Genomic DNA, 16911 nt, shown 5'->3' with positions numbered 1-16911 from the left:
GTAGATCATCTCAAATTCATGTCATAGAGACATCCCATCTCCAGGTGGACTCCAACAAGGAAATTTTCTCTCTATTGCTGGCTGTCCAAATAACCCTTAATAAGTCCCTCCTGTCAAAAGCTTTGCTAGATGCTGTTCATAAGATATTCCCATACCTACTTACCTGTTTATTCAGTGGATATTTTCCTTGCTCCTTTATCTACCCTATTCTATATTGATGACTTTGAGGAACATTGTACATTTATCTCTCCAGTTCCATTCTCCACCCACCTCCGCCTTCCTCTGAGGTTCAGATGTTGACCCGTATAGATTACATCAATGTCTTCAAATGGATAATGCTAAGTGAACCAGAGATTAATTGTCCCCTCCCTTCTGGCTCTCCCAAACTGCAGATTCACGAGCAAAATAAATGTAGTTATTATAAGCCACTAAGTTTCAAAGTGGTTTGTTACTCCCTATTAGATAGCTGGATCACTCCTCTAATTTCTACAACTCTAATTTACATTCTCACTTCCTGCATCCTCATCTACCAACCCATGATAAGGAATGGGAATACATTCAGGTGCAGGTCCTGAATTATTAAACCACATAGAGTCCACACTAAATATCCTGGGTATCCCAGCCTTGGTCTGCCCAGTGTCAGATGTGAGGAAAAGGCAAGAACAAAAGATATTGTCCAGGAGAGCCAGGATCAAGGACCAGGATAAGATGGGCAGTTTAGAGTAAGGACGATTTGTAAATTTTGTTTTATAAATTTTGTTTTATATATTCGGTGCATGTATGAGGTTAGATGTGGCTGCTTAAAGGAATTGGGCAGGGCTAGCCAGGAGGCAGATATGAAGGCTAACTTGGTGGCATTGTGTTTGTGCTAACATCAAGGCATGGCCTGGTTCTGAAGTATAGAACAGATTCTCTAGCACCATTTTTCTGCATTGACCTGCTTTTGTGTTCCAATAACCATTTAAAAACTGCCAGACTCCAAAATAAACAATGTAGTTGACAGAATTGCTGTCATTAGACTCTTCAATGAAACTGAAGTTGTGTCTTCAAAAACAATACTTGCTCCTTTCTGATAGCCTATTTGCTTAAAATCTTAATCGTAGTTCTTCATGATGGACAGCAAATGGTGCATGTGATCTGTTGACTAGTATTAACCTTGTATTTCATGTAATAGCAATAAAATACTCACCTGCACACTACTGGCAAATGAAGAGCAGCCACAGTGTTTATCAGCCACCACATATGAATGATGACTCAAAACAACAAGTACTAATATAATAAAAATATTTTATAAAATTAAATTGTGGGAAAGTCATTAATCTTCCTTTGACAATTTTATACTACCTGCAAGCATGTAGTCCCTTAACTACCCTATATGTTCTGAGACTAATGACTAAAGTGTCATTAGACAAACTGGTGTGTTAAGAGATAAATAACTCCAAAAATATATAAAAAAGATAAAGAGAGAAGAACAGAAGAAAGTTAATGATCCTTGTAATTTGATAGTCAGGCACAATGTTGTCTTCTAGCTTTCTATTGAAAGCTTCGTGCTCTAGATAAGAATTTGGCTGAGTTAAAGATGATGGGCAGTGAGAAGCATGAACTAGTGTCAACAAGTGTGACCTCTATGCCACTCAAATATAACTGAGAATGAGGAAAGGATGTGAAGAACAGGAGAGAAAGGGAACTAAGGGAAACAGAAATGAAAATGAAAAAAAGGAAAGTAAGAGGAACAAAGAGAAAATCAGCTAGATCTCACCCTTTTGAGAGGTGCAATATGCTAGAATGGAAAATAAGTGTGTTTTTTCATTCAGGTGGTCGTGAATATGAATCTCAACTTACCTTTTACTGACTAAGTAAGTTTGGAAAAGTCACTTTAACCCTATAATCCTGATCTCTGTACCTGTGAAATAGAGTTAATGACATCTTGCTTGGTTGATGTGAGATAAGCACACAGAAAGAACAGTGCCTGACCTCAGATGTTGGTTGAATAAATGTCGGCTCTTTTCCTCTGTTTCCCAAAGTTTGTTTTCTTTAAATTTCTTACTATGGAGGAGACAAACAAACTAATAAAGATGCATAGCATTTCAGCAGAGGTTCCCAAGTGAAGGTATTGCTTAGATCTCTCTAGTAACACAAAGTCTCCCCTGTGGAAAGATCTCCTTCTGAGAAGACTCAGTGGAAGTCTGTGGAAGGGAAAGGGTATCATTGTTTTATTTGATGGCCATCAGGATTTGATTTGATCATCAGGACAACCACCTAGTCTAACATTCGACCTAGCAGATCTAGTTATCTCGGTTTCTCAAACAGCTCAGGGATTTGGCTATTTTCTGTTTCACGCTGGGCATTATCAGTGCAGATGAAACTGGGTAGATCAGGATTTTCTGCTTGCATGTATTATGCAGAGCTCCTAAGGCTCACAGTCTAATATTGAAACGTAATTCACTGGGAACGAATAGAATATTTTTAATCAGCTAATTCCTGAACTGGTTCTCTTTGATTGCAAACTCTGCATATCAGGGTGATTGCTAATAGGCCTCTTTGTAGTGGATATTCAGTTCTATCTTTAGGATTGGAGGTTTTATTACATCTTAAAGACTGGAAGAACATAGGATTTTAAATCTCTTGGAGAATTCTTTTCCATCATCAGCAATCCACATGGCCGGAGATTAGAGAGACTTCTCATACTTATATAACTCCAAGACTCCAATCTGGAGTCCCCCAAGTCAAGTACAGCATCCATTAGCCCACATTCACAACTCCTTCTTGCTTCACTCTCTCCCCAGACATGTTGAGGATTTTGAACCCCAAGTCCCTGATTTGTTGTTTTCTGTGTTTATTCCCTTCATACCTAGTAGTTGTTTGTAAGTTTATAAAATAATTAACTCCCCTAAAGAAAAAACATGAAAGTACCATTTTGCTGAGTAAATGCTGGTTCTACTGATCATAAGGAGCTATTATCTGTGAAAATTAGATTTTCCAGTAAGTTAAGAGGAGCTTATACCAAAAAAGAAAGAAGTGGATTGGCCTCTCCCTTGGAGAGAAAAAGGAGAAGGAAAAGAAACACATTTTGTTGAACATCCAGTATATACCATATAGGCTATTAGGAACTTCAAATAGGCTATTTTATTAAATCTCACAATAATACTAGGAACTTATGGTTAGAGCTGAAGATTAGACTAAAAAGAGAAACAAAAATACATTTAAAAAATTTGTACCTTGAATCTCCCGAACGTGAGAGTTGTTTATTTAAAATGGCGCATTTTGCATTCAGTGGGCCTGGCATGCATAGACCTCATATCCCAGAGGTGACTTCAAAGCTTGCCAAAGAGAGCCTTGCCAATCTCTTATAGAGATGAAGAATTGCGTCAGATTGCTGAAGGTGTCCAGGACCCATAACCTGGTTATTCCTGGTCTTAAGGCCAATTTCTCTTCATCATGCCCTATTGCTTCCTTACAGCCTAACAGAAAAGACAAGGCTCATATTGTAAAAGGATAGCATGTACACTTCTCTGTTGTGTGAATAGTGACCAAACCTTCTAAGAAGTGAGAAAAAGAAAAAAAATTTATTTCCAGGGGTTGAGGAATATAGTATTATGCATTAGACATGAAATGCCACAGGCAACATCTTCTTCCCTAGATATGTATTTTTCAAAGACCAGCAACCTTGAAAATAGGTTGCACTAATGAATACTGTACTGATAAAAAAAAAAAAGAAAGAAAGAAAAATCTCAGACACAATATTGGCCAGTTGTAACAGGCAGCTTTTACTGCTATATACACTTTTATATAGGTGTAATGCTCTGTACTGAGTATAATGTATCTGTGTTAATAGACAACTAAACAGAAAGAAATAGGGAAATAGGGCTAGCTTTGCAATTAGATCTCAGGATCATATAGTGACTTCTACACTTACTAACTCTATGACTCCAGCAAAGTATTTGCCTCTGTAAAATGAGAAAATGTCAGGTATTCCATAGAATAGCTGGGAAGATGGATTGAGATCATACGTTAAATGACCAGAGCAATGCTTGGCTATGTAACTTGTGCTTCTTCCTTTTCTTTTCTCTTTTTTGCATTTCAGATTGAGGATTTTGACTGAATTGATTTATCAGTTCTGTTTAAACTGTGGACTTGTGTGGTCCTAGGTTAGAAAGCCAAAGATATCTGGACAAAAAAAGGAAGAATCAATACAACACAATAATGAGAGAAAAGCGATGTGCTGGCATGTACTGCCTTCTATAAACTGAATTGAAACAGTAATTAACTTTAATTGAATAAAAAAGATTTTTCCTCTAGAGTAAAAATCAGGGAAAATTAAGGAACGAAAGAGAGAATATCAGATTGGAAATAGAAAAAGATTTAAAATACAGAGAAAAATGAATTTGTGTTTTGAGTGTCCCAAATGTGATAATTGCTCCTTTGGAAGGGATTGATATTGCAATAAGCATGTCATATGGGGTGAGTCAGATATTCATTGACCACACATCACAAGATTGATTTCAACCTTGCCCGCTGAAGGCCAAGGATTTCATACCCAAGCGTCCTGACAAAGCTTGCCCTTTCTTCTTTGTGGTTTTGAGGACATCTGCAAGAAAGCAAAGGCTCTGCCTCCTGCTGCTTTATCATGACCTGAAGTCACAGGATAGTAGTAGCCATGGCAACACCTTTAATATTGCTAACTTGGGGTTATAAACCCTCAGGTAAGAAAAAGAAGACAGACATATTAAACCAAAAGAAATCTAAGGAGAAACAACTTCAAACGTATCACACCATTCAACTCCAGATCCCAGTAGATGATAAATCAGAAGCAAAGAGGCTGAGAGGAGGGAAAGAAATTCTTATTAAGCATCTTTTGTGTAGCAGATACTATGCTAGGGGCTTGCTTAGCTTTTTAACATAGTGCTGAAAATAATCAAGAGGGAGGTATGATTATTACTTACACATATAAAAAAGTAATGAGTTGTTAGGTAACTTGCTCAAGTGTACCCGTCTGGGAAGTGGCAAAAGTGAAATTTGTACCAGCTCTGTCAGATTCTGTTTCAACCATGGAAGTTCGGTCTCCAGTTCATGAACATTTTTCCTTCGACATTTCATTTCATGAGCTGCCATTTTCCCACCCTGTAGTGGGATCCCTACTCCATTCAGTGAACTCTTTGTCCCTGTCTGCTTTATCTTAGAAATCTAGTTTGGAAAACTTCTGTCATGGTCATATTGGTTCCATGCTCCAGAGGGTATCCAGGGCCCTTAGTTGGTTCGATAATGAATGTCTAAGAAAATCTCCTTTGAAAACGCTATTAAAAATTTTATCCAATATATATGAGGAAAGGAAATGGAGACTTAAGAGGTTAAGACATGAGTTGAAAGTCAAGAAACCAAAGTTGAAATTATTGAGTGTCACCCTCTGGCCTAATCCTGGCAAGTGTCCATAGTACCACTAGGAAATGAGAGAGACTATATGAAACAAAAAAGCAGCACGTGCAGAGACTCCACCTTCTCCTCTCTCTCTTTCTTATCAAGATAGTGGATTTCAATAACTAGAGATCCCTAGAATTAAACTCTGTTCTATGAGACTATAGAATATTTTTATCTTCTTCTTTGTGTTATTTTATATTTCCTTAAGTTTTTATAATTTTTATGTATTACTTTTATAACTGTAGATAAAAGTTATATTTTAAAAGAACAAAATACAGAATTTCTACTAAAATAAAATATGATACACACACAGTGAACTGTTTAACAAACTAGACACATGATTAGTCTCAGTTTAAGTAGACAGCCAGGAAGACCTGGCCAGTATTTTTAATGAGTTGGTCCTGAGATCCTTATCAACGTTGGTCACACTGATGTGATTTCAGTGTGATTTAATTTGAGGACCTGTAGAGATGAAGGTTGACTCTGGAACTTGGCACATTCAAAATCTCCACTTATGGGACCAGTTGAGATTTCCATATTCATTACTTCAAAAACGCCTGTTCCTGTGCAGAACAAAGCCCAGGACTGAAGGTACTTCTTGCTTCTGGGGCTGTAGGGAGCTCCATCTAGGAGATTATTTGCAGCAGGTAGATAACAATATCAAATTCTAATAAAGGAAGAAAAAAATGCGCTCAGCATATGATTCCTCCATTTACCATGGCTGATTTGCTCTGTGCTCAAAAAACAAATGTCAAAATATAAAGCATTAGCATGAAACAAGGGACTGTGGTACCAATGATGTTTTGTTTATGCTGTGGCCATTCTGCTTAAAGAAATGCTGCTAAACAACAAACAGGGAAAAATGAGAAACCTATCATGAGAAGCAATAAGGGAATATGGTCAACTATACTCAGTTGTGCCTAGTATTTGATCAGCTCTTGTATTCTAAGTTCTACTTAGTATCTGCAATTGTTTCTAACTTTGAAATCCTAACTTCTCAATATTCCACCTTTCTCTCTTCCAGTCTCTGTATTAGCTCATGTCATTTTTGTCCTACACTCTGATATTGGGAATAAGTTTACTTAAAAAACAAACTCATAAGCATTGATTAAAAATATATAATTCCACATTTGCTTTCATTGGTTCTGTGGGCCTCTCTGATTTTTCTGGTTTCTGGAACTCTAACTCATTCCTCACGCCAGTAGAGCTCCATAGCACTTGTAATAGGATGATTGCAAACACCATTTGCCTCATAGGACTGTAGTCAAAAGGCCACAGTGCTGCATACACTTTCCCTTAATCATTTTCTCCTCTTTATGCCCATCTATGTCTTCTGCTGCTTCTCCACGTTGGATTTGAAGGTAAATATACCAACTTTTACCTAAAGTAAACAACTTTCAGTTAATTTCCTCACATGTTAGTCTGTGGAATCAAAGAATACTAAGGAGGAGTTTGAAGGAGATTATTCAGGGGTCAGAGCCCCATAGCTAGAGTTCAGCCCCAGTGGAAAGATAGGTACAATAAGGAAAATTAAAATACAGATCAGGAATTGGAGGAAAATCCAGCTGCTTGGGCTGGTCTCACACAGTGGGGACTTTAGGAGCCCACACAGAAAACAATTGGTATATATAAAAATGGCAAGTTCCAAAAATGTTCTGCAATCCTTTAGCATCCAGGTAAAATAATATATGAACAAACATGTATTCCTCAAGAAGCTTATGCCACTTATCAATTTATGGCATCTCAGCTTCCAATCAACCCATTTAGCCTGCTCTGAGAAAATGAGTCTGGGACCTTTAAGTATTTTTGTTTTCCTAGTAAACGCAATGCTAAATTTTAATAGTGGAGGGTGCTGGAGAGTGATTACAGAAGAAAGAGAGGAGTTTTGCTGGTTCCAGTGTGCTCCTTAAGCAGACTTCAATAGAGTATGTGGCTTCTCCAGCTCTAGCTCCTATAGCACCCAGGACTTCTCCAGCTGTGGCTGCAGTTCCTCGAGCATCTGAGTCCTGCAGTGCCCAGCAGACAGTAACAACTGAGTTCTTCTCAAGTTCTCCTCAAGAGGTTTCATAGAAGACTGCCTCTAATGAACAGTTTTCTGGAAAGTTCTGGAGGGTGGAATTTCAGCTAGTTCTTTGGGTATGTCACCATGGGACTTGTCTAACCTTTAGTTATGCTTCCCCTACAAAGGAAGAATTAAGATACTTTTGCTGTCTACTATCTTCCCTTTTAAGACAAAAACCCAGTACTTGAGTTCAGTGTTATTATTTAATTCAAAGTTTAAATGAAGGGAAATATATTAAAAATTAATTCAATTTTTCTGTCATGGAATCAAGACATGGCATTTCCTTCAGTGGAAAAACAAAATGGAAGTGTGTAAAAAAAAATAGAATTATAGAACATTTGAGCTAGAAGAAGACTATTTATTCCAATGACTTCATTTTATAATGAGGAACCAGGATGAAGAGGTTTCCATAGAGCACACAGTGAATAAGGTCAAGACCTCCAAATTGATTACAGTGCTCTTTTGGGAAGTTATTTAAATTCCCCAGGTGCTTCTAAAATGCGACTAGGTGTAAGAACCACAGGTCTAGATGGAAAAGTCAAACCATTACACAGGTGTAGAAAGGGAAGGTATTCATAGGATTCTCATGTAGCATATTTAGCTCAGGGCTATTTTCCACCTAGTCTGACTTCTTTATATAATCCACCTTCACTAAATCTCACTGACAAGGAGATATCTTCAGCAAATAAGGTTGTAGTGATGGTAACAAAGAGTAGTCTTTGATGCTTACCATGTCAAAAGAACTAGAACTCCAGCCCCCAACTCCCTCTTCACAATCCATGGGATCCCAAAGATGACCCCATTGGCTTCTGAATAGCCAAGCTACCTATGCCTCACCTTCACTATGGTAGGCACTTTCTTTCTCTTGGTTGCACCAAGGCTCACTATTGAGCTTCTGATAATTTTATTGATGTATTATTCTTGGCCATACTTATGGCTTCCATTATAGTCTCACAACTCAAGCACAATGGTATTTTCCTAGCAGGTATTGGTTCTACTCCACTAATTCTCATGCTGAATTGGGGAATATGTGCTCCTTCAGCTGGCATTAAGTTCCTTTATTTGAAAACTGATGCCCAAGCTTTCAAAACACAGCTTGTCATTTGGTTTCATGCCCTATGCATCAGTGGTCTAGAATTTTGAACTTTAAATTTTAGTAAACTTTAAAAGGTACTCTTGGGTTGATACCTGTTGTCAATATTTTACTAGGCCAAGTAAAGATAATGATATTTAATTAAAGATATTTAATATTATCATATTTTCATAAAAGAGGAGATATTTGCTCTACAGAATATAGAAAGAATACAATATTTAAATAAACAACAATTCTTTAAATTCCACAGAATTTGCTTGATAAAAAAGTAACCACATAATACCTTTTTTTATAATTTTTATGCAAATCATCACAAGTGGACACTGATCCATGAGCTAGAGTTTGTGAGGCAGTGCTATATATTTCTAGGAACCTACAGAGAATTTGGTTGGAAGATCACTTATATAATAATTTTATGTATGTCTACACCATAATGCTTCATAATTCACTCTTTTCGATTCCTAGCTTAGGATCATCAGTTTACCTGGGGACACTCCATGAACAAGAGTGTTCCTTATACTCTTCTTAGTGTTAAAGACAGTCAGACTTTCTCAATTTATTGGGACATTTTAGCTTTAATCTTTCGTTGTAAAGAATAAGTCTTCTGTATTTTTCCCAAAAGAGGATGTTGATTCTAAGTAAACATGTACTGTGAAACTGGTTTGGATTTAGTACTCATAAGCTCTGCTTATTTCATGGTACCTTACTTATGATCTTTGTAGATCAAAAAATATGAAATAGAAAAAAATGTTTAATATACAAATTGAAAAATGTTTACTTTAAATGTTTGCTACAGAGAAAGTCCAGCCTTCAGAAGAACTGAGCTCTCTGAATAAAAAGTACATTGAGATTATGGAGGAAAAGAACGTTGCAAATAGTCTTATCATTGGTAGAGAAACACAAATTGCCACTTATAATTGTATCTGCAAGGGTTGTATGTGTTTGTAGATATCAGTATTACAAAAGTCTGAGATAAACTTATTTTCATTGGAGATTCAAAAATATACAGTAAAAGGGCTCAAGGCAGTACTTATTTTGTGGAATAGTAGTAGATAAGGTGCTTTTATATTTTGAGGTTTATCTCTTATTAATGCAAAGTTGTTTTATATGTATATATGATTATACTAATAATAAACATATTTATTAATATAGAAACAGGGCAAGGTGTCTGACTTACTTTTTGGTCTTTCTATTACAGATCTCCCTAATTATGAACTACTTATTTCAACATTTCTTATTTCAAATTTCTGGAAGAAAACTATAACATTCACTTCTTTATTTTAAGCCACAGATCATTATCTAGACTATTATCTTATATGCCCTTGGTTGAAGTGCTCATCTTTGCTTCAAATAGCTGAAGAGTATACAGACCATGGGTCAGAAAGAAATGCCACATAATGACTGAAGGAGAAACAGATTCTTTTAGAAGGGAGTGTGGGAGGCAAGTAGCAAAACTAGCAGATTTTAGTATAGTAGTCTTAGTCTTCGTTGTTAGCCATTAGCCTAAATTCACTCAATCTTTAACAATCCATGAGACCCATTATACTTTCAGCAAATAGAAAATCTGTTAACCTACCCTGCTAGCCTCCCCTGGCATTCCCAGAGTCCCATGGGGGTAATGGTGAAAGACATGAGGTCAGAAGTCTAGCGTAGGTACAAACAGTAGGACTGAATTAGATTTACCTGATATGAAACCTCAGAAAAACTTTTATCTGATTCTTTTTCTTAAAAAAATTTTGGGTAATCTAGTCTAATTGAGGTAGTGATTGGTAATCCTTGAAATAAAGACATAAAGGAACTAAGTAAATGAGATTTTCCAAGTATATAGAAATTGAGAAGGATGTGCTAATTATGTGATATCTGTTCATTAATGCATTAATAGTTGTTGAAAATGTACTTTTATGTTTTTCTAATTAGGAAACATTTATTTTATGAAACATCACAACAAAGCTCTGCCTTATAGACACCTTCGGTAAATGCTGAAACTAGTTGTCATAAGGTCTCACTGATGGAATTTGTGTGAGCCCTTTTAAATTTTTAGGAAGTTCAGAGAAGCAAGAAAATTGCTGTCATATGACAAATAGTATAATGAAAGTCATCCCACAAGTGTTAACTATAATGGAAAAGATGTGATATGTTTACAAAAAATAAAACAAAATCATGATATTGACAGTGAAAGAAGTGAAGGGTCAGTTCCGGAGTATATCTGGATAGTGGTGCAAACATGGACAAGATATTTATTCCATCTGAGTTTCCATTTCACAAGGACTGAAAACAGAAACGAACAGGCAAATGAAAAAATCTCTTTCATCTTGAACATGCTATATGAAGAATATTCCTATTTTTCTGAAAGGACAGAAAAGGGGAAAAAAGTACATCAAATAGGTAATGAATGAGAAAAATATTAAGCAATAAAATGGAAAATAGCATAATGAAAAGGAGAAAAAAAGCAAAAGGAAAGAGGAAAATTAAGGAGAGAAAGGACTCAGAACTTATATGTGTGTGACTGTCTTCAGAGATAAGAGTGCAGAAGCCCAAGGCAGCAGTCATGGTGGAGGTTCAAGCTCCTGAAAGCATTAGTTTTGTGACCAGAATCAAATTGCTCTGAGGCCCCTGAGACCTCTGTTTCCTCATTATAAAATAAAAGTAGTAGATAAGATGATTTTCAAGTTACCTTTCTGGTTTATGACTTGGCTTTATATAATTGTAAAAGGGATGGCTTTCATTTTATGTGCTTTAAGCTGCCAGATACCAACTGTGCCCCTGCAGTATTGAGATGCAGGTAAACCCAAAATGCTTTCATGGCATAAATATGCATATGTTCACGGATACTCTTCAATACCTCATGCAATCTCATTCATTAATAAAATATCAAGACTATAATTTCTGTAATGACTGTTTGCTTAGCTGAGGAATGCATTTGCAAGGGAGGCACTGCCTGAACATCAGGTGAACTCTATGGGCAGCCTCCCAGCTCATCCTGACCAAAGCTAGATCCTTGCCCTAGCTGTGCCTGGCTTAGGTATTAAAACGAGTTTAGTGGAATCACATGGCTATGCCTTCTAAAGCTTTGGAGACTTTTGTGACATGTGGAAGGTCCACCTCATTGCTTTTTCGCCTGGGTCAGGCAAGTGTATCATGCATCAGTGGCAATGCTGAGACAGCAATTTGGCACTCAGACAGATCTGGCTCAGCCTCCAACAAACAACATCTGCCTTGCCGTTTAGTTTTATGGGGGTTACCATTTTCATGAGGCAATGCTGTTTAAATCTCTAACAAGCTCCTATATCGCAACATAGTAAAATAGAATGGGAGCTCATGTTAGGGAAAGTGACTGGGTTCAAATCTCTGTCAATCATTCATGAGCTGAGAGACCATGAGCTAATCATTAGATATCTCTGAACCTTTCTCTTCATCTATAAAGTTGGACTAATAATTATAAATGTTCAATTGTCTTCCAGAATTTATGTAGTCTCAAAGCCTTTCCTGAGGGTAAAAAATGAAGCAAAAACTTCAAAGCAGAAAAGGAAACAGACTTAGACTACGTGTTGATTTCCAAAAGATTCAGTCAGAATAAACATCTTAGCATCCGGCCATGGTGGGTGCTATAAAACGATCACATTGTTTACACATTATTCCCCTCTTCGCTCCATGCTTACACTTTTTGCATTCCAGCACTCCTTTATGTGTCCTCCCCAATCCATTCACTCTTTTGGAATTTCTACTGCCTTAAGGCCAGTATCAGGTATGGCTGAGAGTGAATTATGCCCAAAGCATTCATGACCCATCCAACACCATCATCAATTACGAGCAAGAAGGCAGTCGAACATCATCTTTAAAATACTGTGAGAAATAACCCCCAAACTTTAAGCCTATAATTCTATATTCAGTGAAGATGTTTTAAAAACAAAAGTGACTGCTGCACACTCACCAAATGGCTAAAATCTGACAATATCAATTTTTAGCAAGAATGTGGAGCAAGAGGAACTCTCTTATTGCTGATGGGAATGCAAAACAGTACAGCCTCTTTCAAGGACAGTTTGCCAGTCTTTTGCCAAACTAAATACAGTCTTACAATGTGATTCAACATTATGCTTCCAGGTATTTATCCACTCATTTGAAAACTGAAGTTCACGAAAAAATTATCAAAGAAGTGTTTATAACAGTTTTTTTCATATCTCTAAAAGCTGGAAACAACCAAGCTGTCTTTCATAAGAGAATGAATAAACACACTGTGGCACATTCATACAACAGAATACTATTCTGTGATTAAAGAGTATAAGGTTTTGAAGCCACAAAAGACATAGATGAATCTTAAATTAGATACATAAAGGCATTTAATAGTCACTCTTTCTGTAAATGTCACAAGTAAAATGTATTTCTTCCAAGACTGGGTCTAGTTTAAAATCTTCCTATTGTTAGAAGCTGTGGATTCTTCCAATTCAAATAGTGCCTTCTTCCTCTGAAGACCTAAAGCCATTATTTATTCATTTATTACAAAAAAAAGGAGGAGGTGGGGAGGAGACAGCTGAATGAATTTAGGTGATGTCAGTTGGACCTGAATTCAAATGTCAATTCTCTCCTCTTGTTAACTTATTCATTTTATTAACCTTATGGAGACTGCCTTACAGTGTCATGGGGGAATAAAGTGAGGTAGCATGTGTACACTGTTGGAGCCATGTCTTCCAGGGTAAGTGTTCAATAAATATTACTTTACTTATTATTATCACTAAGTAGATTTTTTAATGCCTGTGGGCCAGGACCATGTCTTCTATTTTTTCTGTTTTTACCACAGCAGTTAGCAAATTGATGAACTTAAATGTGCTCAATGTGAACAGAATAGTGAATGAGGACACATGTATTAGTTGCTGTAACATCGCTATCATTGCTGTAACAAATTACCACCTAATTAGTGGATTAATACAACACAAATTTATTATCTTATAGTTATGGATGTCAGAGGTCCAAAATAGATCTCTTGGGTCTAAAACCAAATGCCAGTAGGTGTGCTCCTTCTGGAAGCTCTGAGAGAAAATCTATTTCCTTGGGTTTTTCAGCTTCTAGAAGCTGCTCATATTCCTTGACTTGTGACCTCTTCCATCTTCAAATTTACAATGGACAATCGAGTGTTTCTCACATTGTATCAATAAGTCTTCTGTCTCCTTTGACATTCTAAGGACTTCTATGTTTACATGAGACCTACTGGACAATCCAGAATAGGAATAATTTTAAGGACAGCTGGTTAGCAACCTAAACTCCTTTGCAGTTTTAATTCTCACTCATCTTATAACAACATATTCCCAGGTTATGGGGGCTAGAATATGGACATCACTGGGGAGACATTACTCTGTCTACTATAATAACCAACTACTTTCTGATGATGTTTAGTGGGGTAAAGCACTGGGGATAGAGGAAAGTTTAAGAGGGGCACTCTTGCAGTTGAGAATGTCAAAGACTTGTTCAAGGAAAGATATAGGAAAGACTTGTTCAAGAATAGTATAATGATGGAGCTTCCTCAGGGGTTTGAGAGGGAAGTGGTCAAGGGTGGACCTGGAGCAACAAATTAGGACCAGAGCATCTTCAGGTGATAGAGAGCCATCAACTGCTTTTGTGGAATGATCTATGAAACAAATAACTGCTGGGATTGTAGGAAAACCATAACAGGATGGCTTTGGGAAGGAGTGAGAGGCACGAATATGCAAGCTGGGAATACTTAAATAATCTCATTTATTTTAATAAGTAAAAGAGGATGGGACACTGCCTTATAATGATGATAGTGAAAAGGGATAGAAGATAAAGAATTTAAAAGCTTTCATTAAAGCATCAACTGGCACTGGTGGCTGAACGCATGTCTAGATGAAAAATAACTGTAATTTCCAGCTTGGGTGCCTGAATAAATTCTGACACAGTTTTCCCAGTCCTGTCTCCAAGTACTCCCTCCACACTTGTTCATATAACTAGTTACCAAATAGCATGACTGATATTTCCAGGCCAAGTCACTGAAGCCAGGAGCGAGGACTGGTAAACCTCGGATTCTGTGTGAGTAGCAATCAAACTGGTGTTTGTAGCAATTAAGGTTGCTCTCACCTCCCACCATATCAAACCTCTCAAACCTTAGGCTAGAGACGATTTATAGCTTGGACTTCAAACTAGCAGAATATTTTTCTAAATGCTCACTGCATTCTCCATTACTCTGCTCTATGTCACTCTCAAATAAAACCTAAAATTAGTTTTCCAAGGGCAATACCTTAGAATAAAGTTTTTAGACATAACACTAATGATCACTGACTTAACTTGTGCTGCCTTGCAAAATACTGGGTATTTAAACAATAGAATTTTATTTCTCACTCTTCTGGTGGGTGGGAAGTCCAAGATCAAGGTGCTAGCAATAGGTTTTATTCTGAGGGCTCTTCTCTTGGATTTTATTCTGAGGGCTCTTCTCTTGCATCTCTCTGTGTGCTCTCAAGACCTCTTCTTTGGGTGAATGGGGAAAAAAGAGAACAAGGTCTTTGGGTCTCTTATAAGATTACTAATCTCATCATGAAGGCTCCATCTTCATGACCTCATTTAACCCTAATTACTTCCTAAAGGCCCCATCTCCAAATACCGTCACATTAGATGGGGGAGGGGGGTTAGTTAGGGCTTCACCATATGAATTTTAGTGACACAAACATTCAGTCCTCAATGGTCACGTTATTTTCTTATTAATGTCAAAGATTTAAGGAAAGTCCTTCATTATTATTCCTACCCTTCTTCTGTATGGACACATAATATATTGCTTGGATATTCATAGCCAGACAATTGACTGTAGAGGAAATGTTCATTGATGACCTTTTTATTTACAAGACTGTTTTATACAGAGTTTAAAGCTTTATCAGACTTCTCCACAAACACATTTTTCTTTGTGATCAACTAGTCCATCAGTCATCCAATAGAATTAGCCTATTTTTGGTCTTAATAGCTGTGTGAGGCCTTACCTAACTGCTTGAGTTTCCTTGCAAAAAGATACAAGTGAAGTTTAAGTACTGTAAGGATCTCCCTGTGTGCAATGCCAGCTTGGGTTTCTGGGATAATATCGGGAAGACAGATATTCTTGTTCTCAGAAATTATATTAACTTCATGATGTCCATAGATAGAGAAGGGAGACATTCCTGGAAGGGTACAGTTCAGCATCCTTTCGTCATCATAATAACACACAATCCTTAATGAGTAACTGTGGAGTTATCAGGGAAGATGAAGTGCTTCACCAGCAGCTGTGGCTTTGCTCCCATTCAAGAGAGGTTGATCTGAGTCCTTCTCTCTTGCTGGAACATGTGGGCATTTTATAGTCTCTTGACCTCCAATTAGTCTTCAGTGTCAGATGTATCTAGGTTCCACATAGGTGGGATCACAAATGGATTTCTTCAATCATATACCTTTCTTTAACCCAGAGTTCCTGCATCAAAATCGTAATCTTACATGAACCTCACATAATTTATAGATTAGAATACACATTCTTATACATTGACTAACAATAATGATGCTAATAAAATCAACCCAAGGCTAAGGTTTCAGAGACTATTTTAGGATTGAGGAAAAATGAAGGATAACAGAAATAAATTATATGTGGTAAGGGTCCTGCACAGTGACTGAAACACAGCAGATACCCAGTTTATACTGGTCTTATTTTCCTCTAGTGAATATAATCCATTTTTTATTAAGCAAGATCTGCTTGTTAATTGCCATGTGAAAAATAAAGTCAAATAATCTCTTGGTAACACATCCATTTCTATGTTATTTCTACCTTGACTGATCCATTGATATGGATTCACTTTTTCATCTCTTTTTATCTAAACATTACTTAGCTCTCTGGCCCAGTAATACTAAGTACAGTCTAATATACACAAGATAAGAAATTCTCCCAGTTTACCTTAAAAACCAGCCTTTGCTGTAGGTATTTTTGTCTGCATTTGTCATATGAGAAATTGGCTCAGAGAGGCCAACTAATTTAACAAAGGTCAAGGTCATATAGCTCCTAAACATTGAAGTCTCCAGGATTCAGTTTACAGGTGAAATAGCTACTATTAAAATTGCTCTCCAGAACTTAGTATTTTAATAGCCATCTTTTGAAGGTGGCCCAAAGGACTCACATAACACTTATGGAAATCAAATATTGCCTTGGTTCTTAGCTGAGAAGGGTGACAGGCGGTACACAGATTTTATAAACTGTGGGCAGGCATAGATTAAAGTCATTGATCAACATCATAGAATAAGTCTGCTGCTTGCCTTTGCAATGAGGGAAGAGAAATTTGCATTTCTTATTTCCAGGACAATAATTGTCCTGCTGTCAGGATGCTGTTGC

The sequence above is a fragment of the Pteropus medius genome, unplaced genomic scaffold (genome assembly GCF_902729225.1).
Source record: "Pteropus medius unplaced genomic scaffold, Ma_sr-lr_union100, whole genome shotgun sequence".
Lineage (NCBI taxonomy): Eukaryota > Metazoa > Chordata > Mammalia > Chiroptera > Pteropodidae > Pteropus > Pteropus medius.
This window is presented reverse-complemented; position numbering follows the sequence as displayed.